The 15,845-nt window shown below is 35.1% G+C and overlaps 1 long non-coding RNA gene across 1 annotated transcript in view; it reads right to left on the reverse strand.

Annotated features, from left to right (window-relative positions):
• Nucleotides 1-4,439, reverse strand: part of LOC105452150 — a 184,015-nt gene extending 179,576 nt beyond the window's left edge. The window contains exons 1-2 of the long non-coding RNA XR_974685.1: nucleotides 4,021-4,439; nucleotides 3,642-3,683 (exon numbers count right to left, since the gene is read on the reverse strand). This is a non-coding gene — a long non-coding RNA (uncharacterized LOC105452150). The remainder of the gene's footprint in view (nucleotides 1-3,641; nucleotides 3,684-4,020) is intronic.
• Between the last annotated feature and the right edge of the window lie 11,406 nt (nucleotides 4,440-15,845).

Genomic DNA, 15,845 nt, shown 5'->3' on the forward strand with positions numbered 1-15,845 from the left:
TACTGTATTTTACTACTGTAAAATTTATTGTAGTGCACAATAAAATTTGCCTAAATACTATATTGTCCCACAATTTACATGATTTGCAGGGTAAATTAAAAAAAAATTCTCTCCGTATGGTTTTAATAACTTAAAAATAATTAATATAAGTTATTTTATTAATTTTGTCTAAATTATAACAAAATTAGTGGCTTCAGATAAATTTTCATCGCACTGTTTCATTGTGCCGTGAATGACTTGTAAAAATTTATATTATCTTGTTCAATTTCTGTTTATCTCATTTCATTTAATTATATGTCTTGATGTTGTAATTAAACGCTTTCTTAGATTTGAGAAATAAGGCTGAAGTAAACCCGGACAAGGAGATTGCACGAATTCATAACGTGTTCACAATAAGAAAGTAAATTTACATAGAAAAGAATTCGCTAATTATATTTATTAATACAGATGGAATTATCAATCTTCATGGTGATACGATGAAGTTTTTAGAGTAAAAATATTTCTTTGCAATGTAACGAAAAAGTTGCTTTTATCTATTTATTAAATAAGAATCTATGATGGAAGTCGTCTCATTAAATGAGAGAAGAAGGAAAGAAAACGGAATTCATATCCTCCTCGTGATACGATCGGCCGAAGTCCCGTGCGGAAAACTAAATTCCGGGATCGTAAACTCTAATGTTAACCGACGTATTAGAAAGGAAAACTATATGCGCCCAGCACGTGCACCGATCGCACGCTATCCGTGAAAGTCCGGACCTCGGCTCGCACAAGCGCCTGCCTGAGGAATCACTCTGGGTGATCTGTACCCGGGGCGCTTTCCAGCCGATGACTTGCGCGACGTGACGTGACGTTTACTCCGCGCGGTAACGGATATTCGCAGTATCGTATGTAACAACATCCACAAGGCACCGGCTGTAACCGAGCGTGTCCTTCGAAGACGGCATTCACTGATGGTAACCGATATAAGGTGTTACTCAGGGCCGTACAGAGTCCTAGTTATTATGCCGACGAAGGCTGGACTTGTACCAAGAGCAGCAACATTTGTTATTGTAAATTAGTATATTTAATGTAATTTATTGCGCGTCGCTTTTACAATAAAATATATCCGCTGTTTAGGTCGGAATATGCGACCGAATCGACAATTCATTATAGTCATATGCATTTATTATAAATTAATGAATATTTGATGCAATTGACCATGGGTTTCACTGGCGCAAATCGTTCTTATCACAAAAAAATGTATCCGCTGTATATCGTATTACTTTCCGACGGTGAGACACAATTTATTACAATAAAAATAAAATTCTGAATTTTATTTTGTTACACTGCTCGTTAATAATATACGCAAAGATCTAAACGCACCGGATGGAATCCTATTTGTCTCTTTAACTTCAGGTTCTGAAAGCATCGCGACGCCTAACGCGCGCCGATTTAATCGAAAGAGTTAATTGAAAGTTTAATATACATTGCTAGTGGTGCATTTGCACGTACGCGAAAACACAATCCTGATGTGTTATGCTACCGAATGCCTATCAACCGTACACTAGATCGCGGGCAAATTCGTTGGAACGCGCGGGCGTTAAAAGCCGCGCAAACTCCTTTCACCATACCACCGGACCAACGGAGCATGCTACAGACGGATCGCTGCGTCTAACCGGTCGAATGACCACTCTCAAATGTGATTCACGACTAAACTCGACCGACTGGTCCCGCTCGCCACTTGAAATCGGATCCACTGGCGAGCAAGAACCAAGTTGTGGCGGATAATTTTAACATTGTACAAGTAAAGTGAGATCATGTACATTCAATTGGGGCGTAATAAGAGCTTACTAAAAAGATATGTTCTATAAGGAAGCAATAATTTTGAAGACAACATCGCTTCATCACACACGTAATTACTATATACTCTTTTTTTTTCATTCACAGTACTGAAACTTGTATTAGAAATAAATTTTTATATTTTCCAATACATACATACAAGAGAATATTTTCATCACATATTATATTTATACATTTAATTAAAGATATGAATGTACATATTTATAAAAAATATGAATGTAAAGTGATAAAAACATTCTTCAAAATGTGTGCATCACAAATATAAAAATTTGTTAGGCAACTGCTTGTATTTTAGCTATAAATAAACTTTTTATAATATTGATAAATCGCGTGCAGATCTCAAAAGCTGTCGTTTATTAAAAATAATAAAATTATTTTACGTCGTCATACTTTAATCCCTTTCTCAAGTCTATATTCTGTTAAAAAAAAAAACTGGGCGAAAGAAAGGACAAGTTAATGATAGCGTGACGTGATACACGTGAGTCGAAATGCTCAGGACTATTTCCGACTCACCCAGAATTCGACACTAAATTAAAGGCTGCGAGAGAAAGGATTATTCATCAGACGTGACGTGATGTTTGACGCATATTTATTTCCGGCGCGCGGCCAATTCGTTAAAACTTAATTCGTTAAACTGGAATTTATCGACTTTCGCGTTTCCCGTTATTTCTAACTTCCAATTTAATTAAATATAAATACGTAAGTTTCCTGCTCTTTCGATACGTCAGTAGAATTCTAAATAAAAGTTTCTACACATCGATATAGCTGCGGAAATACGCGATATCCGTAATATTTACACAACAACCAAATCACGTTAGAATCCATGAAGAATTAATTTTATATGGACTATTAGAGAGAGGCAAAATTAGGTACATCTACGGTTCAGTGATGCCGCTGCGAGACTGACGCGGTAAAATTGATCCGTTTTATGATTTTGCGCCATTTCAGACCGTTGTTTGTAATTATGACATCGATAGTAAAATAATTATTATGTGAAAATAACACAGACAATTTGTATTGAATACATTGGTCATTTAGCGTGATCTTTCTACTACAATTCGAAAGTCTTTCTTTCTATTTCAACATCAACCTAAACATCGTTAACATTCGACGAATAGTTTAATTAAGCGGATTGCTTCTCTTTTCCTACTTTGTTCAATCGAATCATTCACGTCACTGAACATTAAGTAAAAGATGGTTATTGCTACATCAGAGCGTTTCACCAATTGTGAAATAAGTTCTGTCTACAACATAATCGCAATTAATTAATGCACTTAAGAAGATACCAATTAAAACTGTAACTAGCGTTTTTAATTGCATGATATAACTGTGATTTGTAATATCTTTTAAAAATATCAATTTAAAAAATTCTTAAATCAATTCAAAAACATATATATCGTTTGTTTCATTTATATGTAAAATTTTTTATCGTAAATTTATAAAACTAAATCAAATCTACTATAATTATATAATTTTAAAAATATAAGTAAGAAAAGAAAAAGTGAATATCAATATTAATAACATTACATAATTAAGTTAAAAAAGTAAAAGATAAAAATATATAAATAAAATACATAATTTTATAATAATATATTTCAAAAAATTGAATAAAATACCTGTAAATATTCAGAAAAAAATATTGATATTTATGCAGCTTTTTTTTTAATCCTTATATTAAATAAATTAATTTGTTTAAAAATTGGGAATTTCATTCTGATGTACAATTTCTGATGTAGCAAATCATTGCAACCATTCGTATCAATGTATTGAATTGGTAAAGAATGTATTGTAATATCACTCACCACTCCGATGAGAAAGTGTCTCTGCCATCATTTTAGCTGCATCTATTAATAAATTAATGATCATTAATTAGTAATTATTTTTCTCGCCTCTCATCCTTTGACAGATACAGTCAAGTTCATATAGGATACGTACATGTTTTATACATCTTATATGTCTTAACATTTCAGATATTAATTCTCATATGTCTTTGTGATTTTATATTATTATTCAAAATTCTATCACAATAACAACCATTTTATTTTTAATATTCTATCTATCAAATTATAAGAGTGCAATAAGAATAATAAGAATAACTCAAAATACGCGAATGATTCGGAATAACGAAATTAATAATTAAATACATTACACATTAAGCAAATCTAATAAAAATTTATTCACCCATTGTCGCCGCTGCAATTCTGCCAGCTCCTTCGTTGATGACAAATTTACTCGAACTTCACAAATTACTCACTCACAAAAATTTTATGTTGTAAATTGCACTGATCACGATTGTTAACGCCCGATACTTAATTCGGCACTCTCGATACGATTTATATCCTGTGTTCTCTATTTGATTCTCGCGATTTATTTATTCGCGATATTATTATTCGTGTAAAATTTCTATTCAGTAATATTACGTAATTTGAGATAGTCTTTAGAATAAACAGCAAAGAGCAGTATTATGGTACGAATAATATTATAGTTGAATAAAATTTCCCAACAAAATTATTGTACTGCTGTAATGCAATATATCGTACACAGAGAAAACTTCCTCTTAAAATTTATCCCATGAAAATCATGTTAATCGTGGGACAACATAGTATTTCGACAAATTTTACTGTGCACTACAGTAAATTTATTGTAGTATATATTGAAAAAAATAGTGCAAATCACATCAAATTCGTCGAAATACATACTATGTTGTCCTATAATTAATATGATTTTCAGGATAAATTTTAAAATAAAATTCTCTCCGTGTAAATAATATTTATGCATAATATCACGGTCTATTATTTTTTCCGACTTTATGATTTTACAAGCCTATTTTCATTCAATATTTTTATCTAATTTAAAGCTATATAATTCCAGCTGAGATTCTATAATGAGACGAGTAATTTTTAACTGTAGCAATCGTAGCATTGACTACAATAATTTTCCGTTTACGGAACAACTATAGTGATCATAGAAAATCATCGTGATTATTACCAATCATTACAATGTATTTTCAGTAAATTCATGCGCATAATCTTACAAATGTGACAATCAGAAAGTTAACTACTTCATTCATACTTTTTGATCTGCAGAATAACTACAATTAATGTAATGATCGCGACTAACAATTGAGAAAAATAATTGCGATTACTGTCAATTGGTATCCTATTTTCCGACGAACTCATGCACGCATAACACAATAATCAGTATTTACGACAATTACTTTCGCGCTCTTAATTTAACAGAACAATTAGCAAACGATTAATGCAACTATTAGACTATTTATATCGCGAGCATCGCCAGTTATTATTGCTCGATACAAATAACAAAACCTAAACGCTCACAATAACATTAACTATAAGTATATCGCGTTGTCTACGACAATTAATTCTACAGTGGTAAACACAAATTATTGTGCGGCTAATGCAGAAAATAATCGTCAATTATTATAGCAAATAAATAAATATTAAATCTTACTGATTACACGCTACGTGTATAAATCCTGTCAATTATCTCACGTACGCTCTACATATACATATTTCAATTGACTTGCGATCAATTATCTATCGGAATTTGATCATGCAAGCAACATATATGCAAGCAATGCTACGACTGCGCGGAATTCAAAGGTTATAGCTCGAAGCTGGAACTGTCGCACCAAGTGACAAAGTGTATCTATACGCCGGCCGCCAGATATTCTTTTCTCGATATTCCTGATACACGCTTATCTCGTACGATAATTATTCTCAATTCTTAAGATCTTAACTCGCCTGACGAGACAAGTAATGCGAATCAACCTCTTCATAACATAACCAAAACTTCGTAACGTGCGATGTGATTATGAACGGAGCGCATGCCATTCCCGTAGCATCAATCGCAGAAATCGACTAATTTCCCTCCTCCGACGCTCACGATGCTCGATCACAACGAAATCCGCGCCTCGGTCCGATCCTCTCGCGCGTCCCGACGCCGTGTAAACAATCACGCCGTAGACATACGTCAAGACGCCGCGGACGCGACGCGAAAGCGCCAAGTATTCCAAATCCGCTCGGTCCGCTGGGCTATGCCGGCTACTGCGACCCACGCGGTCCGATTCCAGTCCCGATTCCGTTCCTGTTCGAATTTCCTACTATGCGAGTCAAATATATATATATATGGCTGTCGTGTGTCATCAATAATTGACGCGGCCGGCGCGGCGTTCACATGTTGAACCAGATCATCGATCGTATACCGAATATGTAATATACATTGAACGTAAGACAAGTGTCATACAACTACACAAAATAATCGTTGTCAATTATTAACAAATTCACTGCAATATTCATCTGCAGACTACCGACCAGCTGTCGCGTGCACTTGACGACGAATTCCGTCTTGGCATTATAATTGCGTATATACGACACGAACGATCGGAGGAGGTACGGAAGATTTTGGACAGCTGCTCTTACGACAGGAAAATCCGTACGCCTATCCGACGGAAAAACTATTTCGGAAAGGCACAAGGTCGCGCCGCGCGGGGCAAGCCGGGCAAGACAAAAGGAATTAGGCGAGCGAGCGCGACGAGCTAGATAGCGCGCGGGGAGGGGGGGGGGCAGCGTAAACAGCCGCCGAACACGGGAACGCCGCGACGCGACGCGTGAGCGTCCCGAGGTCACCGCGACCAGCTCGCGCGATACGGGCGGAACGACACTCGGCGGAAAACTATTTTGGAAAAGCACACAAGGTTGCCGCGCGGGACAAGGTGAGTTAAATCTCGGAACAGGAGCGCTTTGTTTATTACGCGAGATAGCGCGGACATAGTCGCTGATCCATTTGACACGGGATCGTTGAGACGCGTCCGACATCGTCGACTAGTTCCCGCGACGGACGGGAACGATATTCTATGAGTACGATTAGAGTTTTATATTCCACGCGAGAAATGCACAGATAATTCTTATGTCATAATTTTATTGTATTAATATATTTATTATAATATTATTGTCATAATTTCCTGTACACCGAAATAATATTGATGATTTATATTTAACACTCGCTTTAGACGATTTGCAAATCGCGTCATTATTTAATTAGGTTAGAATCATATACATATATAGTTTCATATATCATATGCAATATGAAAATGGGAGTAGAATGAGTAAATGAGATATTTCAAATGAGAATAGAGAATAAAATGAGATATTTTATATATATACGGATAAAATAGGTACTCATTAAAGTACACAAAATACATGATGAAGTTATAAGAATTCTATCTTGAAATCTAACGCGAATTGTATGTTGTCTAAAGTGGATTTAAAAATCATAAAGTACGCTATTCAAAATTTTTGATTAGACAATTGTATTACTTTTAAAAGATAAAAAACTCTTTTGTTTCAATTAACATTAATAAAAATATTTGGAGGATTAACTTCAAAATCTAAAATAAATTCCAAATATATGTTCTAAATTTATTAATGTTTGTTGTAAAAAAGTTATTCCTTATTTTTAATATAAGTAATATGTAAATCTGCACTCAATACTTAACACGGATAATATTTAGAAAAACTTCCATTTCTTTCTATTCAAATATCTAATATTAATTATAATATTGTAATTTAATGTTTAGGTAATGTAATAACGGATTGTATGGCAACGGCAATGCAGTGATGATACAACAAAAATATTACAGCAATGCAGTGGCGATCTAACAGAAGTATCACAGCAATAATGCAGTGGCGATCCAACAGAAGTGTTCCAGCAGTGCAGTGGCGATCCAAAAGCAACCATTACTGCAGTACAACGATTTGTGAGTGAAATTAATTACTTACATTTATTTAACAATTTACTGCTCTATTATTAGTCATGTGATCACAATTTAAGAGATATTATTCACACGACATTATTTTAAAATTTGAAAAAATATCTGTATGTTATCCTTATAAAAAGGATACATCCGCATTAAAAATCCTTTTCATGATGCTGCGTATATATAAATTTAAAACATTTACAGTAACTAAATATTAATTTACACGATGTTCGTATATTTGCGGATAATTAAATATTCGTACAATTGTAATTCTACTGTGCGATCTTTATGCAACGCTCTATCTCTCTTCCCTCTTGGGTGGCCAGATATATTTACGAAAGAAATTACGAATACTTTCACTCCACGGCATCTTATCCAAAGCTACACTGGCGGTCCCACCGTTAAACTCCTCATGTTCATCCAGCCGTGTTAATTATCGCGCGAATCTAATGAGCCATTTTCGCGTGAACGTCGTTTACTTCTCGCACCCAGTAGACAGGAATATTATTAATGCTTTCTTTGGACATGTAAATCGCTTTTTCTACAAGTCTACCACTCCGATCGCGATAGTACCTTGCGTGTCACATAAGATGTACACATTTACGAGCACGTGCTTCTACTTTTTGCGCGTATGATTAATTATATCGCTGGAGACATAAAATACTCTTAATGATATGAAAATGAAAAACGAACTGGCTAAGTGTAAAATAATATTATTGCATTGGATTATTTAAAATTAAATTAGATCAATTATTATGATTGTCGAATGATTAAAATTTTATCGAATATTAAAATAATACAGTTAAGTTTCGCAAATTTACGTATTATATATTTAAGCAAAACTATTAACAATTTTTTTTCTTTCTTTCTCTCGTTCTTATTTTAAAATACCTAATAAAAATGTCCAAGCCAAAAAATTATGTTTAAGTTGATAAAAATAACTGAACGGATACGCTGATATAAACTATAATTCGTACAAGTTCTACTAGTTACATGCGCGCGATTAGATCTATTTGAATACTCGTATTTTGTTGCTGTTTTGCGTAGAGAGATCGGCCATGATATTAATTAATATCAAAGTACACATCGATCGGACATGCGTGAATTAACACGAGACGCGGAATTTTTTTACTTTCATACAAGTTTCTGTTGTCACATTTTAATTAATTGGTATGCATACGGTTTATGCCGAGTTTTTTTCTCATTTGTTTAAAAGCAGTTTACGTGAAATCTTACAATAAAGTAACATGCAAATCAATAAATTTGAATTAATCGATAATTAAAAGATACTCAGTAGAAATCTTGCATAAATCTTTCCACTTGCGCTTTTATGCGGTCAAAGTTTTATTATGCATTTCATTTCAGTTATTAAGAAATATATTATCTAAACTTAGACTAATCGATTGCATAGTAATACGAAGAATTTATAAAGTTGCAAAACATTTTTTCCACAAGTTCGTATTTTAAAATCGTGTTTCTACAATTTTCTCTTTTAAGAATTTAATTAAGTAACGTGTAAGAAAGATACGCGCGTGCCAATATATTTTAAATAAATTTAAATATAATCGCGGCTAAATAAATATATCTACGGAATAAAATTTTGAATAATAAGCTTTTGGTTTTCAAATTAAAATTGTTAATTAATTTCATCGTAGCTGACTACGAATAGGATAGGACACATGTTGCGCATAGACTCAAGCAAACGTGAAGTTACAATAATGGGATCTATTACGCGATGATAAATTGACGTCTTTTTCCGGCAAGCTTACAAACGTTTTAAAGTTACATCAACGTTCTTGATCAATCAGAATCGGGTAGATCACGTAGCAAGATTAATGGATCTCATATGCCAGCTGTTGAATGGTTTCGAGCCATGAAATGACAGGACGACGGGGAAATATATTGTGCATGATTACGTATAAAACTATCGAACATATAGTTACTACCGTGTGAAAATTGCCATTAGAAATATCACATTGACACGGCTCTTTATTTCTTTGCAACATAACGGATACATAGTTTTTTTCAAGCAAATGCGAATTCCTTTTCCGACTTCTATTTTAATTACCGAAGAGAAGGGGAAGGATAAACGACATGGACATGCAGCATGCTCAAAGCTGCCTCAGCAATTAAAGTTTATAATGCTCAACTTCATCTATATAAATAATGTCTCAGTCTTATATAACATTTGAAAAAGTGCTTTGAAAAGAACAAGTATCGCAAAAATTTAAGAATAAAGGAGGAAATTTTACGCGTGTGAACGGAATTGTTCTTTAAATAGATAATTTATGATAATTAAATTATGAATATTTTTTACCAAAAAAACTGTTATATACCTCAAACCATTAAGTATCTTCTAGCAAAACGTGTATGTTCCTAACTTTAATAGAGCTATAAAACATTTAACTCATAATAATTTATGTAATTTTCAATAATTATTACATGTATGTCTAAAACATTTAATAAGATCCATATATATAATAAGGCATATAATAAGATTAATACGTAAGTTCAGATTATTTTTGCACAATTATTATTTTTGCATCGCGTTACGTCAGCTATGTAAACTCTCCAAAGACACAAAAAGATATCCGTGTGACTATATGATTGCTCTTACGAGATTATATCCGCGTCGCAATTAGTAAATGCGCACCACGCGATTTTAATTTATTTCCGCGAACCCTTTTCGTGTTTCAGTATTGTATTACAATTTTACGAGGTGCAACTAAAAGTTATTAAGGACCGAATAATCTAACTGACAATAAGTAATGCAAATCACGGTTGTGTTTGTGATCGATGCGCTAAAGTACGTGGAGGGGGAATTTATATTTAGCTCAGCATGTTTACATGTTACTTTGTGTCATCCAACTTTCTCTCTCGTTATTCCAAATGGACACCCGCGACTCCAAAAGTGCAGGCCGTGTATAGCACAAAAAGGCCGCGTGCACTTTCGAACGGCGGCGTAAACAGCGCGGCACAGTAAACGGGACTTTAATTTCCTGCTTGCCGCTTAACAATTTCATCTATCGCTCGCCGAACGGAAGAATCAAAGGCTGCGCGCGGGGCCAATCCACCGCATCGATCAGAGATAAAATTATCATTCGTTTCCGACAAATTCGCATTAACGCCGCGTCGTTATTTCCTGCCGGTATCCGAGGCATTCATCCGCGGCTGTTCCTTTCATTCCAATAGATCCTGACGAGTACGCGCGTGCAGCATACCTCCGCTGCGAGGGGGGCAACGCTAATAAACACGATCCATTTTTAGTGCGCATTAACGTCGATTGCATTATGGTTCGGCAGCCGCACGCCGAACTTTCTCCATGGTTACACGCACGGTTCTATAATAGCATAGCTATCCACTAGACTGCTCTATAAGCGAATATATCAGCGAGAGCCCACGCATCTGTATCGTACGTGTTATTACGCAAAGATGGCTTATGTAGAGCGTCTCTCAAGACATTCGCGCATTTTGACGAAGAATTATCTACGCTGTCTTGGCAGAAGAAAGCAAAGACTTAATATTGATGTACATTACAACTGGATACCGTAAATAAGAGATCAAATATGTATTACAATATAAAAATCACATAAACACCTATAAATGACTACAGCAAATATAAATGACAAAAAAATGTAGAAATAAGTCTTGTATACACGTGTCTGCTTTTCTTGAATTACAATCTTCTTGTGATGTAAATTAAAAAAAAAAAAGATAATTGCAATAAAATTATCATTATTTACAAAATGCAGAAATAAAACAAAGATTAAATATTTAAAGATGATTTTAATTTTAAATACCACGTGCTCACGTTTCAGAAAATTATGTCATGGAGAATCGGCGTGCGGAAAATATATATTGCAATATAAAAATTACCTAAACATCTCTAAATGACTATACAAATATAAATAACAAATATAAATATATTTATATAAAGTATTGTACAAGTGTCTGCTTTTCTTGAATTACAAGCATCTATTGATAAATTTAAAAAGAAAAAGATAATTGTGGTAAAATTAGAAAATGCAGAAATAAACGAAAGGTTAAATATTAAAAAATGATTTTAATTTTAAATATCACGTGCTCACGTTTCGGAAAATTTCTCGACTTGCTTCCGTGCGAACGCTACTTAAGCTATTCCGTATAATTAAGGAACTTTTCCGAGAATGCTTATATCTAATTAAGACGTAGCTTCGTGTATTCGAAATCTTGTTTGTAACATGTAATTTTCAGTACGAATATTAAATCCCGCTTTACTGCCGAAAAGCTTCCTGTTACGCACCGAAAATGCTTCCAGGGGGATTTAATTAGCCGAGCCGAGCGTTGATTAATCTTTTCCACTGAACCGAGGGGTTAATGCGTTCATAAACTGACACAATAACGCTTTTACAAGTTGCATTCCGTACGCGCGTGTAGCAATAATTACATCCCATAATTTGCATGAACCACAGTAACACCGTTCGGTGTTCGCATACATCTCATTTAAAATTGATCTTATGGTAAAAACTGCAACATTGCGTCGTGAAGGAAATAGCGCAAAAAAGATTATAAAAGGGGAAAGGGAGGGAGACACGTGTTTGTGACCGTCTTTCGTCTGGGCGGTTCTACTTACAAAAATGCGTATAAAAACGAAAAAATTTACTGCTTAGAATTATTCATTAGATACACGCTCGATGGCTAATGAGAGTTTTATGAAACGCTACTTGCATACGACGCTACCTCGACTATGTAATCGTCTTATAATAGCGTATATCGCAAACGCACGCGCGCACCTTTAATTCTAAATATACGATAATGTGAAGCTTTTTGTTTATATTTGTTATAAGTCAATTGTTTTCATGTTATTGAAATACATCTCGATAATTTTTATTGTCTGAAAATGTATCACGCCGTCGTATATGCGGAACGTGAAATGTTGAAAGTTTGAGTTTTGCACATCAACGGGAAGGTAATAGAAATTATTAGATACCATCTTGATCGCAATTAGGAGCGGCGGCGGTTGATTCCATTGCATTAGATCGATTAGGGGTGAAGATAACGCGCGCATATCTCGCCTTTATTATCATCGCAAACGGAGAATTGATCGCATGGCGCGAATGTGTGCCTCGATTCCGTATTAATCAACGACGTGCGGCTCAAAGTCGCGCAACCATAAAGGCGGCGGCGGCGGCCGTGTCTTGTATACGACTTGGAAAATTGCAGCTGCTTTTATCGCGTAGTTTCTCCGTTGCGTCACGCGCGATTCGTCCCACGCATCGGCGCATAATTAAAATGTTGCACGCTGCGGGATCCACGCTTTGCCTACCTTCGCATGAGTCGCGCCGAGGGGGGGGGGGGATCATCTAAATTGAAAACGAATTAATTTTATCGTGGAATCCGTTACGAGAGATCGGTCCTACTATCAGAGCCGTACCGTCGTCTCTCGACAATGCATATCTATCGCGTGCATGCACGTGTTTCGTTCATTGTGTATTGTATTGCGAGAAATCGATAGTAATCGCTGAAAGAGAATAACTATCTTTGTTAATTGCGGGAAGTGAACTCGCGGCTTATTATTATATTGTTATTATTATGCGAAGTGACAGTAGCAGTTTCCTTATTTAGTAAAAAATATTAAGGCCGCTCCTATAATAGTTTTTATTTATTTGAAATGGTTTTATCTGTACTGGTTTTTATTGGTTACCGGTATTATATGCTAGTTTAAAAAATTCTTGAAACAAAAGATTTGCTTCACCGCGGCGTAAATGCTATAAATATTAATTTTTTAATTAATACGTTAAATAATAGTTAATAAGGTGCCTAATATTTTTGACCAAGGCTGTAAGTGCAATACTTTTTACATTTATTTTTTATTCTCATAAATAACTGTCTGCTAATGTTTATAACTAGTAGAAATTTATTCACAGATTAAAGTTGAATTTGCTGCATTTACTTCCATGCTGTATTTTAAAAGACCACTGCATTTAGATTTGTAAGGCGCGCGATTTATGGCGATTATATTCAACACACCGTATATTCTCGACTTTTAGATCGTGCACGCTCTTTAAGTTTCAAAACGACCGTTTGATATAAAAAAAAGACGAATAATTGCGCGGAAAACAGGTACGAGAAACGAACAGGTACTGATCAACGGTTTCCCTTTCGGCTGATCATCGTCCTACCGGAACGAACGGGTTCGGATGGGCGGTTTGCAGTCGCGGAATCTAATTACTACATCAGGAGCAGGAAAATAACAGGCCCGCGCGCACATAGATTATGAAATATCTAACGATCAATGCCAGCGGCCTGGTTTATATCGCGTCGACGTGCAGGTAGCCATTAAGCGGCGTGAGGTGAACGTGAGCGGGCGAGCCTTCACAGCCCTTTTATGAAATATTGACACTTCGCGATACATAGGTGATACGTATTAGCCGACGGTGCGTTTGTTTTAATTGATTGGCTGGCCCCAATTTTCTCCTGACGGCAGGATCCACGATCCACGACGCTCCATCGAGATCCATTCGATGATAATTCGAACGAAAAATTACGCTACGATGCCGCGTTTGATGAAGCTATAGGAATCATAATTAATACTCTTACCGTAATTAAATGAGTGTGTGTTAATGTAATCAACAAGCGTGTCGCCAAATCGTTAGAAAGATTGATACTGCGAGGTATAAAGTGTCGTTCGTAGGAACATTAATAAGAAGGTGAAGATAATTGTGTGTTTTACAACTTCGATAATGAAGACTTTAAGCAATGTACTTATCAAACTGTTTTTTTTTAATATTAATGTAAAATTAGTTCACTATTATTAATGTTGAGACGTTAAGATAGGACGTATAGATAGACGTATAGATATTCTAATTGTTTGCATTACATATGCCATAAAATTTAGAAAAATACAAAAAATTCAATCAAATTATAAAAATGAATTATTAAAAATAAAAAGTTGGGTTGAATGTTACGTACATTGTGCGTAAATTAGCTTTATAGAAAATCAGAATCAGCTTTACAGAAAATTAGAATTATTATCAGTTTACGTTGGTAAAGATATTTGTAATTTCGTGCATTTGCAAATCGGTAATCAGATCCGACACTTCGATCTCCTGTGCAAGCATGTGGAATTACGATTCACGAATGACTCAGAGAAAACGTTGAATGAAGTGCGGAAGAATCGAGGAGGTTGCGCGCTCGTGTCTCGAGGACGATCCGTGATCTTGCTCGATCCGAGGACGAGGTGCAACGATCCTCAGTGATGCAACCGGCTCTTGCTCACAGTCGTGTCCGTAATTCCTTCGTGGTGAAGACTCGATGATGCAAACGTCTCTCGCCAGCCTAGGCTACATAACACCGGGAGACGCGCGCCCTGAACTTGAAGCTCAAGGGAATCTTCTATGTGTTGTCTCTCGGACGCGCGCGATACCAAGTCTCGTCATGCGTGCAATGCGGTTTAATTGACGTCGTCCTTACAAGAATCCAGTCGGTAGCCTCCGCCGATTGCATTCTGAACGGTCGCCGATCGCTTTCGGAATAATGATTTCGGATGAAGATGCGCTGCGAAGCGTAGATAGAGATTTTATAAACAGCAACGTCACCGAATAACTTATTAAAAATTGATGCAATTTCGACAAGAGAACAATTTATATCAAATTTTTCACATTCCAAATAATCTTTATTCGGATAAAAGAAAAAGAGGAGAGGGGAAGGAGAAAAAATAATTTTGGATAAAATTTTTAACAAAGTTATTTTTTTACTAATTTACAATTGGAATTATGATTTGACTGACTCTCAATTTCTTAAATATTGGATAATATGTACATATACATATGTAACAATATGACAATAGTAATACATAACATTCAATTTTTTTTCTTTTTTATATTTCCAGGAAATTTTTAATTGCGTAACAAAGATTTATGTATCCCAATCGTTAATAATAGCGATTGAATAGATTGTTGCGCAAAAAGAATAGCAAAATAATTATATAACAATAATTTAGGGATAGCTTATTATTACATGTTTTTGCATCTCACATAGCTTTTTCCACGTAAATCATTTCCCTTTCTCTAGTAAACAGAGTTGAAAGTAGACACTATCAAGGAAGAAGGAATTTACTATGCCCACAAAGGTCAATCTCTATTACATTTTGCAGTTCCTTGTTCATTAAAACGGACGTACGTTTCATTAAAAGAGATTAAAATTTTTGGTACATACAACGCTGCTAAATTATGAAATTATGTCTGCA

This window comes from Wasmannia auropunctata, unplaced genomic scaffold (assembly GCF_000956235.1).
Source record: "Wasmannia auropunctata unplaced genomic scaffold, wasmannia.A_1.0 LD336037.1, whole genome shotgun sequence".
NCBI classification, from domain to species: domain Eukaryota; kingdom Metazoa; phylum Arthropoda; class Insecta; order Hymenoptera; family Formicidae; genus Wasmannia; species Wasmannia auropunctata.